The 16,019-nt window shown below is 35.6% G+C and overlaps 1 protein-coding gene across 3 annotated transcripts in view; it reads left to right on the top strand.

Annotated features, from left to right (window-relative positions):
- Positions 1-2,188: 2,188 nt before the first annotated feature.
- The window catches only part of IL13RA2 (interleukin 13 receptor subunit alpha 2), a 77,515-nt gene continuing 63,684 nt past the window's right edge, over positions 2,189-16,019 (top strand). The window contains exons 1-2 of one of the 3 annotated variants that reach the window (XM_066356416.1): positions 2,189-2,435; positions 4,851-4,904. The gene's annotated coding sequence lies outside the window, so the exon portion shown is untranslated. Of the gene's footprint in view, positions 2,436-4,331; positions 4,459-4,850; positions 4,905-12,679; positions 12,780-16,019 lie in introns of those variants that run through there. The other 2 variants (XM_066356417.1, XM_066356418.1) reach the window with 2 other exon arrangements.

The following is a 16,019-nucleotide window of genomic DNA, read 5'->3' as shown; positions in this document are numbered from 1 at the left end:
AGTATTCATAAAAGAATGTATGTCTGTATTTATTTTAATAAAAATAATCTCTTGTTATTTTATAATTAATAAAATAATATATAATTACACACCAAGACATTCATACACTTAAAAATAATGTTATGATCACTTATTCTGTTTGTCAACAGAAGGTCACATGTGATGTCATACAATATTATTGAGGTATCCTACAGCAAAAGTATGGAGGGGTAGACAGAAGCACTCATTTATTAGTTTAATTTCACTATTTTGCAAGATACTGCAGTTTACATGTTTACAGTTAGATATCTTAATCACATTATTAAGTTTTAAATAATCTAACCCTCACAAATGACTTCAAAAGTTTCTTGCAAAGAGTATTGATGATATTACTAATGTAAGTATTAGTGGACAAGAAACTGTCAACCATATTGTTAGTTAAATACAAAACAAATCCAAACAAATCTTATTAGGCCTGACAAATGTTGCCCTACGAAGTTCAAAATTAACAAGAAGGCTAATACACTAATTTATATACTGTATAGTAAAAAACATCCTAAATATATTTTGTACCTTAAGATATTAGCTAATTATAACACTGCACCTGTATAACTTATAAATAAATATACACCTACTGAGAAAATGTGTTCAAAATAAGAAAACACAGTGGAATTCATTATCTACAAAGTTTGGAGACCACTGTCTTAGAACAATTCCTTATCTCACTATATTAACAATATTTATTTACATGTCTGTTTTCTAAGCTATATACGAAGGTCCTTGAGGGGAGAGGAACTTTTATGTCTTATGTTTGTGTCTAGAGTATGTATCTCTTGGTTTTGCAGTGGTAGGTGCTCAATTAATCTCTGCTAAACGGAAATAAAAGTTCACAACCAGGATTAAAATGAAGCAAGAATTAAAAGTGCATGAGTACTGTTACCTAATAGACAATTTTTGATTATGTGATCTTGGAAAATGCATTTTTGTTTATCTCATATAGAAAATGGAGTGAATACATCGCCTTTCAACTATCTCAGGGATTTCTTATGAAACTCACATGTGTGTGTGTGTGTGTGTGTGTGTGTGTGTGTGTGTGTGTTTATGAGAGAGAGAGAGGGAGGGAGGGAGAGAGAGAGATGAGAAGCATCAACTCATGAACTCATGGTTGTGGCACTTTAGTTGTTCATTGATTGCTTCTCATACATGCCTTCAGGGGGAGAGGGAGAAAGGGGAGCTCCAGGTGAGCCAATGACCCCTTGTTCAAGCCAGTGACCTTGGGCTCAAGCCAGTGACTTTGGACTTTAAGACAGCAGCCCTTGGGCTCAAGCTAGTTTCTGTGGTGTCATGTCTATGATCCCACGATCAAACTGGTGATCCTGTACTCAAGCTGGTGAGCCCGTGCTCAAACCGGTCACCTTGGCGTTACAAACCTGGGTCCTCAGCTTCCCAGGTCAATGCTATATTCACTGCGCCACTGCCCAGTCATGCAAAAATAAATTTTATTGCTATTTTTTAAGATTGTATTTATTGATTTTACAGAGAAAATGGGTGGTGATGAGGAGTATTAACTCATAGTTGTTTCACTTTAGTTATTCATTGATTGCTTGTGTATGTGCCTTGACTGAGCAAGCCCAGGGTTTCAAACCAGTAACATTAGCATTCCAGGATGATGCTTTATCCACTGTACCACCACAGGCCAGACTAAATTTTAAAGACCTGTTAAGCTATTATACGTTCATATTATTTTTCAAATATAAACTACTTTGAAAGCTTAGTGTAATGAAAAATTAAGCTTAGAAAATGACAGATGAGGAAATGTTAATCATGTCTTGAAAATTAAAATAAGTGCCTTCCAGTGTGTCTAGCCTTTGAAATGCTGACACTTTCCTTCAATTGTTCAAACAAATTGTTTCCATAAACATGCTGTAAATGTTACAGGATTTTATAACAAGAAGAGGGAGATACAGACATTTCTTACTATTTCCAAATGCCTTTTATAGTCTAAAGTGGTATCAGCATTCCCTTTGTTCTTCCTTTTAGTCAGTTCTACTTAAAAATAACTCATTTGGAGATAAGAAATGAAAATGGAAAGCACAAAAAGGAGGAAATTGAGGGGGCAGCTTTCCTGTTCTGTTTGAGAACTTATTTCCTAAGAATGGGAAGGCTTGCAGTCACATGAGAAAGCAAGTCTAACACTTCATTTCTATTTTGTTAACTAAGGTAACCAAATACCTTTGTTTGGATTTCTTTTTTTTTCTTTTTAGTGTGAGGAAATGAACTGTATCACCTTAATGAAAATAAGGAGCTGTGTCACCTTGGGAGAGAAAAGTTTGGTATTAAAATCTCAGGTTTTTAATAGGTAAGGACCCCAGAAGCAGGAATAAAAGGAGTATGGTTTATATGGAGTGAGGCTGACTTATTCACCTGATCAAAATTAAGGTTCATGAGAGATCCAGGTGAGATATTTTCTGATTATGTTCTGACAACATCTCTCCATTTTTTCCTGAACATTTTTTTACTCGTTTTCAGCTCCCTGCAAACCACTTGCTGCTACCACTTCACAAATCAATCCATGGCTCTCTCCATTTTATTTTCACTTGCCTTCTACTATTTTCCGCCTCTATTCCTTTTGCTTCTTGCATGTGTGCCTTTGTGTAAGTATTTATAAGTGACACATTTGTGATTGTGTATATGAATCAGTATATCTAACAAAATAATGATGAAATTCGACTTGTGAGCACTGAGTAAATGTTTTAAAATAGATGAAAGCAACATCCAATGATTGCAGTTGGATAAATTATACTTACTATTTTTGTTTTCAACTTAGTGATTTAACCAATGATTGATGCCTTCACTAGTATATAAATATAGAGCTTGTCATAGTGCCAATCTGTATATTAGCTATCCCTTAGAGATTTATTCAACTCATTCATTCATTCACAACATATTTATTGAGCACTTAATGTGCTTCAGTTACTGTTTTAACTATTTGGGTGTTATCAGTGAACAAAATAGACAAAAATACCCGCTGCATAGAGCTACAGTTTAGAAGAGGGAGACAGGCAATAAAGGAAAGAATAACCAACTAATTAACTAGGAAATACATGCTTTGAAAAATACAGGGATGGAGTGTTATGTGTGCCTGGGAGTGGAGAATTGGTGCAGGTTGGAATTCTAAATAGTATGACCACACTGTAGGTCTTATTGAAATGGAGACATTTGGAAACCCAAAAGACCAATTTAGGTATTAAACTAGACTGAATTTTAGATCCCCTCCATTCTCACTACAAAGCTGATACCTATTCTGCCTACATGTAGGATTGGTCCCAATTGTAAACCATGTTAGGGTTAAACATAGAGGGGAACCACTGCTCTCTCTTGCTGAGAGCCTGATTCAGCAATGTAAGACAGACATTTTGGAGAGACATTAGTTGTTGTGCTACTGTGTAAAAGACAACTTTTAATATTAGCAGAACCTTCATAATTTCCAAAAGCTCAAACTTAAAATATATAACATATGGCAATTAGACCATAAAAATGTACCTTGAGATACACTATGTAATTCTGCAAAGAATCTAACTTCATAAAGTGATGTGGTCTGGAAATGAGGACGCATATGTAGTGCTCAGCCCAAATATTTTTCTGGTGACATAAGAATTGTGGGTAGCCAAAAACCACATCACCCACTCCAGATTTCTGGCTTCCTCCCAGGAGTCTAAACATTTGGTTCCTGAGAAAAGCACTTGAATAATGTCTTGGCCTCTGGACAGGGATACCACAAATTTAAAACTGCATTGTCCTTACTTCATTTTGTGAGCTGGAGTTAGGACTTAAATTTTTCTTTTAAGTTGTATTTTTTTTTCACTGTGGTAATGCAGGTATATTTTCGATAATCTGGGCATTATTGCTGAATGTTATTCTAGGAGATAAAATTTTACAGAAGGAGCAGATTCTATAGATCCTGTGGACATTCTAAATGCATGCTAATGAGTTTTAGAGGGCAAAACATGAAAAAAAGAAACTCAGATCCAGGAAGACCTTAGCAGAACCCTGAAACAAGGCATTTATCTAAAAAAAAAAAAACCCCAGAAAATAGGTCACAGGATATGAGACGTACTCTGGGGGTGATATTGAAAAAACAGTGTTTATTAACTCATAAGATGAGAAGCCTGAGGGATAATTTTATAATTGTCTTAAAATATCAATGACTCAGATGCAAATAATAGTCAACAAATAGTCTCTTTATTCTTAGATGATTAAATAGACTTAAGAAAAGCCACGGGAGATTTCAGTTAGACTTAAGTGGGAATCTTGATTGTGAAATACTGGAAGTGGTTCCTGAGGAAAGTTTTGTGGAATCTTATTACTAGAGAGGTTTATAAAAAGAAGAATGTTACATTCATATGTGATGCGTAGAGTATAGAAGCAAGACCTAGTGACTTGAAGGTTCCTTCTGTAGTACTCCGTTTGGTACACCAGGTCTTTTAAAATCATGTTGTCTTTGTATAATGTTGGAGTAGACTGGTATGAGTTGTACTTAAACTATTGGTTAAGTGATATTTTAAAAATATATATACCTTTTGTAAACAAATTATAACCTTTAGTAGTTTCCTTTTATTTCCAATCACATCATGATAGTTTGAGTAATAGCTCAGTCTGTACTGTTTCACTTTGTCAGTAGTAATTACTCCATTTCTGATGATTAAAATAATGTGAATGATGCCAATCCACACAAATTATGTTACTTCAAACATCTTATAAAAGAAAACTATTTATTTGAATAATGTTCATAGATATTTTCCGAAAGTTATAACATTTAATGGTCTTTTTCTATAAATTTGCTTGTAACCCATATAACTCTTCTCACATAGGGCTTGCAGAGACAATTCACAAGAAGTGGCTGAATCTCTCACACATTTTGAAAGGTAAGTTTTAATTTTATTAAAATATATTTAAAATTGTATGACATAAATGTGTTTGTAATGAAGTAAAATTTATTTTTAAATATATTTTTTAATAATTAGAGTTGGATGTGACATTGAAGGTCATTAAGCTTATTTACTGTTGAGAAAATTGAGGTCCTGAAAAAAGGAAGTTTGTCTGTAACGTAACATTAGGGACGAAACTCAGGTCCCCTAACTCACAGTCTAGTGCTCTTTACAAGACACGTCACTAAATCTTTCTCTGTTTTGGTGTTTGGTGGTTATTTGTCTGGTGAGGTGGCATGAGTATGTGCATTTGTGTTAAGGCTAAGAATCTGTTCGTTCACAGAAGTGTGACAGCTATATGAAAGTGATAGACGATTCAGAAGACTATGTCTTTAAAGAGGAGAGACACAAGAAAAGTAATGTGGCAAAGGGAGGCTCATACAGAAGGCATTTCCTGATTTTAGAGATGACCTTATTTTGGGGGATTCTTCTCAAATAAAGGATGAGGACCAGGGAGAGTTACTAACTTACCATTCATGAAAATATAAATGATGATTGATATCATTAGTATTTGTCTCATATTAAATATCTTAGATGGTAGTTAAGAAATTAAATGTGTTCTACCAAACCTAATGAACAAGATTTCAAAACACTGAACTTTTCACAGCTATTGAACTTTTTTTATAAAATGTTCATAGTAAGCAGCATCTATGTAGCTTGAAATTAGAATCCACCTGTGTTCTTTAGTATTTGAGTGACATAGTAAATGAGAATCACATGCAGTGTGGCAAAAGATACATTGTAATGTGGAAGGCCAATATCATACCAAAAGATACATTGTAATGTGGAAGGCCAAAAGATACATTGTAATGTGGAAGGCCAATATCATATCATATGGAAGGCCATATCAAATGTCAAAACATTTGACATTTTCCCAGATATCTCATGAATTTCTTATGCTTTGTTGCCTTTGAACTGGAAGGCACTGAGACATAAAATAAGAAAAATGCAGATAGGCCAAATTTACTCACAATAATCTTAGATTGTCTTAAATAAAAACCATGTTTCTTGGACCCATCTCAAGTTCTGCCATTGCAGACAATTCAAGTTCTCTCTCACATTTTTTCTCCCTCTGACCTACCTTCCCTGGCCCTATCACATATGCACTGTATGTTAGACTCCAAGAGCTTAAAGATGAATCAAAATATATTTCCTTCTCTTAAGAAACTTTCAGTCTAATCCAGGGAGGTAGAGAGTTAAAGAGATAATTATGGTACAGTCTACTGAATACTATGAGAGCTGGAAGCATTTTTCCATATGGGTTTATTAAAACCCAGGCTATGAGTTTAGCAAGGGGATTATGTCTGAGTGGAGTTTCAAATGATAAATTGGAAGATCTCACTATCTTTTCATTGGAATATTGAAAATATTTTCCAACTGGACTTCTTGCTAACATGCTTGCCCTACTGCATTTTGAGGAAGCTTCTAGTTCAAAGGCAACAAAGCATAAGAAATTCATGAGATATCTGGGAAAAGTCCAAATGTTTGGTATGATTTTATTGAGGAGTGAAGGGATCCAAGTACAGAAGATAAGCAGAAGCTAAATCGTGAGGTGCCTTGTGTACCATGAACCCTATTTTGTGGAAATTGAAGAGCAGTGGCATATGTTATAAGTGAAAGGACTAACTAAGTCCGATTTACTTTTTCAATGGTGGCTGCTAAGTGGAGAATAGGTTGGAGGTGGGTAAGCATGATGATGGCAGGAAGCCCAGTTAAGAGGCAGCATGAAGAAGATGATGACATTAACAGGGCCATGGTGGTGGGAATAGAGAAAGGTGGACAAATTCAAAAAGTAACTAAAAAATAGCATTGACAGGACTTCATGATGGATTGATTGTAGATGAAATAAAAGGAGAGAACAAAGAGAGGTTATCTTATCTGGCTTGACTAACTAGATAGCAGTGCCATTCTCTGAAATCTGGAACACAGGAGGATGATCACCTCTAGGTGAGGGAGGAAGAGGATGAGTTCAGATTTGAACATAATGAGTTGGACTTGCCTGGGAGACATCCAGGTGAATATTTTTAGTAAACAATTTGATATAATGTAGCTCAGAAGAGTAGTATGTATTTTCCCTTCTCTGTCTCTTCTGAATGCCTTTAGAGACCATCCTCAACAACTTGGCCCTTGATTCCACATTGTCCTGGACTTACCCCTTGTTTTCCTTGTTTCCTTCTGCTTCCCAAAGGCAGACATTGTACACCCATCTGTACCTTTTGCAATGGTTACCTGACTTGTGTGTATATGAGTGAGGACTTTGTAAAGGCTTCTGAAGACTTATACTTGGCCACCTTACTGCTGAAGTAATTTTGGGGGGAAATGGCACATTAACACTTATAAAAGGTGCAAAAGATATTCATTCAAGTGTTTATAAATATCTATAAATATCACAAGTCAGATTTATATGTTTACTTGAAAGAACGATAGAATATTTTCCATTACCCACCCCTCACTTCTACTTTAAGTATTTCAACCTTTAGGAAGAAGTGGAAATAACTGCTTTTCTCCACTGGCTTTCTTACCATCCTTTATTCTCGCTTCTGAGCTCCTACAGTTCTGCACCCTAGTCTGGCATGTGGAAGTAATAAACGAGGGAAGGGATCTAGTCATTGTTATTTAATGTTTAGGGGACCATAATTATCTGTCAATGTGGTATCCTGAGACAGTCTCTGCTGTATTTTTGCCAAAGGAGGGGCCTCTATTATATCAACAGTGAAACTTGAGGGATTTCTGTTAAGTATTTACAGTAAATAGTTTCTCTTTCTTAAAAAAAATGCAAGAGGTTTAGGCATGTTTTTCAAGTGTGGGAATGAAGTCTTTGATGACTTAACAATTCTTGCTTTCTCATCTCTTTCCTTTTTGACACTGTTTCATTATGTTTACTCTCCCTCTTTGGGGATTTTAAAAATTTCATTTATGTATTCACACATTTATTCCTTACATGTCACTAAAATTTACCAGTCCTAGTTTCTGTACTTTGCAAAATACCCAAGATAAGAATTGATTATGCTGTGCAAGTGTGAAACACTAACACCTATCAGCTTATTTCCACATTGACCTCTCGAATACTTTATGTAGATATCACTGGGTTTTTAGAAAAAAAATCCTGTTTTGGAAGCTCATCACAAAGGAGTGATGCCAATATTTGGATTTGTAGCCCCAGTAGGTGATGAGGGGTAAATCTTGGCAAGTAAATGGACAGCTGGTGCTTTATTTTATTTACCCCCTGCTCACTCTTCCAATCAAAACCTTCTATCACCTAATTCATACATAGGCTACTGTGTGCCAGGCACATAGTAGGTGCTTTACACATATCAAGTCATCTAATTCTCACTACAATCTTGTGAAGTAAGCCTTAATACTATAGTCATTTTAAAGGTGTGGAAACTGAGGCATAGAGATGATTAATGCATTCTCAAACATCACTCAGTAAATGACAGTGCTGAGATTCAAATTCAGGCACTCTGACTCCAGATTTAATGCTCTTAGACAATATACTAAGATATGAACCTGGGACAATCAGTTTAGTATGTGTATCTGTATTTCTTTCAGCTATTCTGTGTCTTCTTCTAAATGCATGTCACATATACATATGCTGGAGAGCAACTCAAAACCAAGGAAAATCATACCCAGCTTTGCTCTCAACATTTAAACACAGCACACAAGGATTGATGGGGAATCTACCAAAAAGTTCAACTGAAAGTAGTAGTAATAAGGTATCAGTGCAACCATTTGGTGACATAAGAAAAAGGAAGATTTAAAAATATATGTTTTTGGCTTAGCCTGTGGCGGCACAGTGGATAAAGTGTCAACCTGGAATGCTGAGGTCACAGGTTCGAAACCCTGGGCTTGCCTGGTTAAGGCACATATTGAAATTGATGCTTCCTGCTCCTCCCCCCTTCTCTCTCTTTTTTTTCTCTCTCTCTCTTTCTCCTCTCTAAAATGAATAAATAAAAATTTGGAAAAAATAAAAGTTTAAAATATATTTTAACAGCTTAATGAGATATAATTGATACACAAAGAACTGCAGATATTTAATGTGCACAGTTTGATGAGTTTGGAGGACTTTTTTAAGGGTATCTTCTGAATACTGAAACAACTCTTCTCCAGATAGATCTTCAATTATTGCTCCTTGGTTGTTACATGGACATACACAAAATTAGTTGGCCTTCAAACTTGAAAAGGAAGGGAATGAGATGGGGAATGAGATGTCTATAAGTAAGGAAGTTTCATATTTTAATGTGGTACCTGACACCAGCCAGGCAAGGAAAAGTTCTATATAGTGTAAGAGCTTTTGAAATAATAAGTCTTATAAAAAACAAATCTGTGTGGCTTTTAGAAACTTAGTGATTAGCAATGCAGTGTTAACATTGCTAAAACTTTGACTAAAATAAATACGTTTAGAATACGTTTAAAAAAAATGACTGAATTCCTTCTGAGAGGAGACTATGCAGGGTAATGTATTTTTATAATTGAGAGCAAAGGACAAAAAGAATAAGACTAAAGAACATCATTTAATTTTTCTAGTGATATTTGATTATTGTTTCAATCAGGAAATGTTCATCTTTCTTTCTTTTTTTTTTCCTTTGAGGAAAGGGAAAGGGTGCAATAGGTCTTGATATAAGTAAGAATTAACAAAATACCTGCAACATATTGGTGTCCAATAATTGTTACTTAATGCAATGATTCACTGATCATTCCAGGAAGGCAGGTTTTTATCTGAGTTTTCAACATTCTGTCTATTCTGTTAAAGAGTGGCTGGAATTTAAGGATCATCATAAAATATTTGTGATGGGATTAACAAACTAATACATTTGTTTATTTTTTTTCTAAAAAGAAATTTAATGGATCATTTTCTATATCTCTGACACAACATTGTGATACATACTGTCAACACATAGACACTGTGAAGTATGTCAGGGAAATAAAAACCAGAAGAAATAGAGAAGTTTGAAAATGTGAGAACTGAAATGAACCTTAGGGAGTTATGTAGATTAGTCATTTCCAAATTCTTTTTAGTTGATTGACTTTTTCTTCAAAAGAAATTTTATGCTAAAACTTAATAAATAAGGACAGATAAAAAAAATAGTTTGTTCAGTTTGAAGTAAAGAGTGAAGAAGTGATCTGCTTTCATGGTCACCTTCTTAGAGACTCTTGAGCTTTCTCTGGGAAAATCCTAAAGCTCCACATTGCAGGGTTGGAACTAATCGAGACCAATTCCCTTATTTTATTTATGGGGGCCCTAAAATCGAGAGAGGCAAAGTGAGTTGATAAAATCACAGTGTTAGAAAGAGACCAATAGTTTTGTTTTGTATTGTTCCTATTCATGTAAACGAAGCTTGGATCATCTTTCTTTAACGTTATGGTAATTCTCTAGAGTTCTTAGTTTTCCAGTTATATCTTTTATGTAAAAACTTTTTAAAATTCTTTTAAAAATGTTTTCTATTGATTTTGAGAGAGACAGACAGACAGACAGACAGAGAAGCATCATTTTGTTGTTTCACTTAGTTGTTCTATTTAGTTATGTATTCATTGTTTGCTTCTCTTACATACCCTGACTGAGAATTGAACCCATGACCTTTAAAACACCGGTTCGATGCTTTATCTACCGAGTCACCCAGCGAGTGTTGGTTTTCTAGTTTTAGAGTTATCCATGCTTAACCCTGCTATACAATCTAAACAAATGATCACCAGGAAATCTCATTTAGTCTCAGAGCTTTAAGTACCATGCATATGCCATTAACTCTCAATTTTTATCTCTAGTACTGAGCTCTCTCTTAAGCCTCAGACTCATATATCCAAATATCTCTGCATATCTACTTGGAAATTTAATGAGCAGCTCCAACTTTTCATATTCAAAACTAAATTCTTTTTTAAAATTTTTAAATTTCTTTTATGATTTTAATTTATTGTGTTTATTCAAGTGTCCCACAGAATATATCTCCCCCACCCCCGTGTTCCCCTTGGCCCCCCCACACCCCCTCCCCCAATGCCTTCCCCCCTTCCCTCCAGGATTTGCTGTCCTATTCTCTATAATGCTGTGTTATGTATATATATTATAATTTTATTAATCTCTTTCCATTCTCTGATCCCATCTTCTCTTCCACTTTCCCTCTGACTACTTTCCCTCTGGTCCCTTTGATCCCACCGATCCCATCTTCTCTTCCACTTTCCCTCTGACTACTTTCCCTCTGGTCCCTTTGATCCCACCTCTGCCTCTGTTCTGTTCCTCAGTTCACATTGTTCATTGGATTCCTCAAATGAGTGAGATCATATGATATTTTTATTTCTCTGCCTGGTTTATTTCACTTAGCATGATAGTTTCCAGGTCCACCCATGTTGTCACAAAAGGTAAGATTTTCTTCTTCCTCACAGCCTCGTAGTATTCTATTGTTTATATATGCCACCAAGCCTGCTCCTCCTCCAGTATGCCCCCTTTCAATATATGGCATCATCATTTCCTAGTTGTTTAGAGTAAGAAGCTTGGCATCATTTTTGATTACCCCCTCTTTTGCATGCCCCACATCTATTCCTTTAGAAAATCATACCTGTCTTGACTAAAGATATATTCAGAATGTGGCATTTCTCACCGTCACAGTGCAAGTCACCATCAACTTCTGGCTGGACAATTGCAAAAGCTGCCCAAGTTATCTCCCTACTTCCATTTTATACCCATCTAATTTATTGTCTATTCAGCAGCCAGAGTTATCTCTAAGACATAACTAATTTTATATACTCCTCTGATCAAAACCTTCCAATGGCTCCCCATCACACTCAGAACAAAAGCCAAAGGTTAAAATGGTCTCTGAGACACCACACAAATGGCTCCCTCCACTTCTCTGACATGTTCTTCTTTTATTCCTTCCTTGCTTACTCTGTTCCAGCAACACAGGCTCCATGCCACAACCCACCCGTCACAGTTCCTCTTAAGGCTCATTACACTTGCTATTCAGCCTGCCTGAAACATTCTCTACTCAGTTAACTGTGTGACTTTCTCCATCTTTTTATTCAGGTCCTTCCCTAGAGAGGTCTTCCTGATTATCTTTTCTAAAATAGCTTCTTTGTCTCACTCTACCCATCACTGCCTAGCTCCTTACCCTGCTTTATTTTTAATGGCATTTATCTTACCTAACTTATTTTTACTTGTTTATTTGTTTATCATCTATCTCCATTACTGGAATGCAAGTTCAGTGAAGGCAAGAATTTGTTTTTTTATTGTTGTATCTCAATTACCTAGCACAGAACTCAATGAATGAATAATTCAATGGCAGTAACCTAAGGAGACAGTAGGTCATAGTTTGGGAAAAGAAATAAAACATTTCTTCACAGATATTATGCTGTTAAGATCATCTCATTATTAGTGTAAAAGATACAGTTCTCTTTTCAGGAGATATGGCCACTTTGAAATCAAATGTTAATATGCAGTAAATATACTCTGTAAAATTTGTGGTGTTTGTCTAAATTAAGTGTAAATATTTATAAATGAGATGGTTTTGAAATTCAATTTAGTAACCCATTAGAAGATTTAAAAACCCATATGCCACTAATAGAATGGCAACTTGAAAAAATTAATATGTATTGTTGATCATTATCTTTCCTGAAATTCTGGTGTGCTCTGGTTGTTAGGAATTGTCTGCTGGTTTTCCAGGCTCCAGCTGGGTCTTAAATTCCTAACGTTATTAAGGCTGCATCCAAGGACACACATTAGTACACTCTGGTTTCCTGTTACTAGTTCATTAACAAGTTCATTATGCGTTTTGTTCCTGTCTCAGCATTATCAAGAGACAAACTGGGAAAGATCATGATGTTAAGGTAAAATTCTATATGATTGCTTCTCTGAACACTTTTGGTTGAAGAACTATTTACTTTATAATACAATTAAATTTTAAAGGGGGTAAATGAGAGAGCTGTTTTATAACTTGTATTCTTAGAAAAAAATTTAGGTAGCAAAGACTTGTATCTGGCGAATACGAACTAATTAAAAATACGAATAATTCTTAGTTTTCTTTAATAAGTTTATTGAGAAAAGGCTCTCATTAATTATTTTCAAAGGATTCAAATAAATTAAAAAGTGATTAATACTAAATAGCAGTGTGGTAGAGTAGAAACAGATTCCTATATAGGCTATTAGTAACTAAATGAGCTGATTAGATGATCTCTCTATTCAGAGCCTTGGTTTACTTGGCTATAAAAAGAGGGTGTTAGACTGGAAGGTTTAGATTTGTTTCAGTATTACCAGTGTAAGATTCTGTAAACATGATACTTCCTGATCTTTGAGAGTAGGAACATCAGTTCTTGTGATATGATTAATAAATATTTTATCTTGATAATTGTTGAATCTAGCTAATGGACACATGCAATTTCATTGTACTGTTTTGACTTTTTTTTTTTTTGTATTTTTCTGAAGCTGGAAACAGGGAGAGACAGTCAGACAGACTCCCGCATGCGCCCCACCGGGATCCACCCGGCATGCCCACCAGGGGCGATGCTCTGCCCCTCCGGGGCGTCGCTCTGCCTTGACCAGAGCCACTCCAGCGCCTGGGGCAGAGGCCAAGGAGCCATCCCCAGCGCCCCGGGCCATCCTTGCTCCAATGGAGCCTTGGCTGCAGGAGGGGAAGAGAGAGACAGAGAGGAAGGAGGAGGGTGGGGGTGGAGAAGCAAATGGGCGCTTCTCCCATGTGCCCTGGCCGGGAATCGAACCCAGGTCCCCTGCACGCCAGGCCGACGCTCTACCGCTGAGCCAACAGGCCAGGGCCTGTTTTGACTTTTATGTGTGCTTCAGTATTCTTAAACAATAGCAAATTTAGAAATTAAATGATTAATAAAATGCTTGATAGCAGATAATATACTATAATACATTCAAACTGATCTTGTGAAGTCTAATGCTTTTTTTTTTTTTTTTTTTTTTTTTTGGTCTACACTATTTTCTTTCATTGTCCTCTGAAACATTTATACAATATTACAATATAGCAGTCCCACTTATCATTCCAAAGCAGTTTTCTGAAGTTTTTCAGTGCCAAGGTTCAGACCAGATTAACAAATTTCCCAATGTACAGATTATCAAGGTAAAGGTATTTATTGATCAAGAAGCTAGCAAAATTTTCTTACAAGCCTGATCTAATTTACATTGATTTGGCAACTCACACAGCATGTAATTTAGATTGGCTTAGCTATCTATAACTCATTCTTAAATCCAGGCTGATTTTCCCCCTTGCCACCCAAACATTGCCAGGCCACTTCTAGAAGATAATGTGGCGGACTACATTGTAGCTTAGAAAGTGTCCTTTGATGTTAAGCAATACTGGGTTCTAATTCCTATTTCAACCTTTTTCCTAAAAGTGAGACCATGAGAAAATTTTCAACTTCTCTGAGCCTCAGTTACCTTTTCTGTAAAATGGGAATGTCAATAGTAGTGTCTATGTCATGGGGTTTTAGTGAGGACTAAATAACATGGTTAGTTATTAAATATACTGTCTGACAAGCAACTTAAACCAACAATATCAGCCTATATCTGTCATCTTTGTTTTTGCATTTTGCTATTTGCATTAGAATAAAACTTATGTGTGGAGAAAAAAGAGGGAGGAAATGTGGCTATTTTGGTTACTTTCACTGGAAGCATTCAATACCTACTCATTGAGCATCTGTTATACTCTAAGAACTTTATTTACAGAGGCACTAACCTAAGGCACACTTTTTGTTCTTAAGGAAATCACAGACAGCAGTTTCTTCTTATCTGTGGTTTTGCTTTCTGCGGTTTCAGTTACACATGGTCAACCACAGTCTGAAAATAGTAAATGAAAAATTCCAGAAATATACAGTTTGTCAGTGTTAAATAGTATGCTCTTTGACTAGTTTGATGAAATCTTGTGTTGTCCTGCCTGGAGCGGAAATCGTTTCTTTGTCTGGCATATCATTGCTATCTACACAATCTGCTCTTTAATCACTTAGTGGCCCTCTAGGTTATTAGATTGAATATAATGGTATCACAATGCTTGTGTTTAAGTAACTCTTATTGTATTTAATAATGACCCCAAAATGCAAGAGTAGTGATGTGGCAATTCTGATATGCCAAAAAGAAGCCGTAAAGCATTCCCTTTAAATTAAAAGTGAAAGCTCTTGACCTAATACGGAAAGAAATAAATCCATGTGCCCAGGTTGCTAAGATCTATGTTGAGGCCCTGGCTGGATAGCTCAGTTGGTTAGAGCATCGACCTGAAGCACAGAGGCTGCAGGTTCAATCCCTGGTCAAGGCACATACAGGAGCAGCTCAATGTTCCTGTCTGTCTTTCTCTCTCTCTCTCTCTCTCTCTTGCTGAAATCAATAAATAAAAAATTTTAAAAAAGAAGAAAAAAAGAAAAGATCTATGTTGAGAATAGGTCTTCTATCCATGAAATTGTGAAAAAGTAAAAAGAAACTTGTACTAGTTTTGCTGTTGACCTCAAGCTGTAAAAGTTTGGGTCACAATACATGGTAAGTGTTCAGTTAAGATGAAAAACACATTATATTTGTGGGTGAAAGACATGAACTAAAAATATTTCCAAATATGGCAACATGCTGCACCAGAAAGCATTGAGACTTCTGCAAGGGATCCCATTTACTGCAAGTAATGGATCGTTATATAGATTCAGGAATAAGTTTGGACTAAAAAATTTTAAAAAAGTTAGAGAGAGACCACGTTTGCATAACTTTTATTAAAATATATTGTTATAATTGCTCTTTTATTGTTGTTTATTCTTGTAAATCTCTTACAATGCCTAATTTATAAATTAAACTGTATCGTAGGAAAATCATAGTATATATAGGGTTTATTATTATTCAAGTTTCCAGGTATCCACTGAGGTCTTAGAATGTATATCCTGTGGATAAGGGGGAGGGGACTACTTTACAAACTGGAGAAACAAACATGTGAGAGCTTGGAGACAGGGCTTAACTTAAAGGGGTGATAGAGTTGCCAGTTATTGGTGTTCTGAAATTTAAAGGAAGGAAAAACAAAACAAAAACCTCTGGGTATGAAACACCATTAGCATATTTTCCTTTGAATTTTATATATT

The sequence above is a fragment of the Saccopteryx leptura genome, chromosome X (assembly GCF_036850995.1).
Source record: "Saccopteryx leptura isolate mSacLep1 chromosome X, mSacLep1_pri_phased_curated, whole genome shotgun sequence".
NCBI lineage: Eukaryota > Metazoa > Chordata > Mammalia > Chiroptera > Emballonuridae > Saccopteryx > Saccopteryx leptura.
Note: the sequence above shows the minus strand (reverse complement) of the source record. Positions and strands in the feature narration are given on the sequence as shown.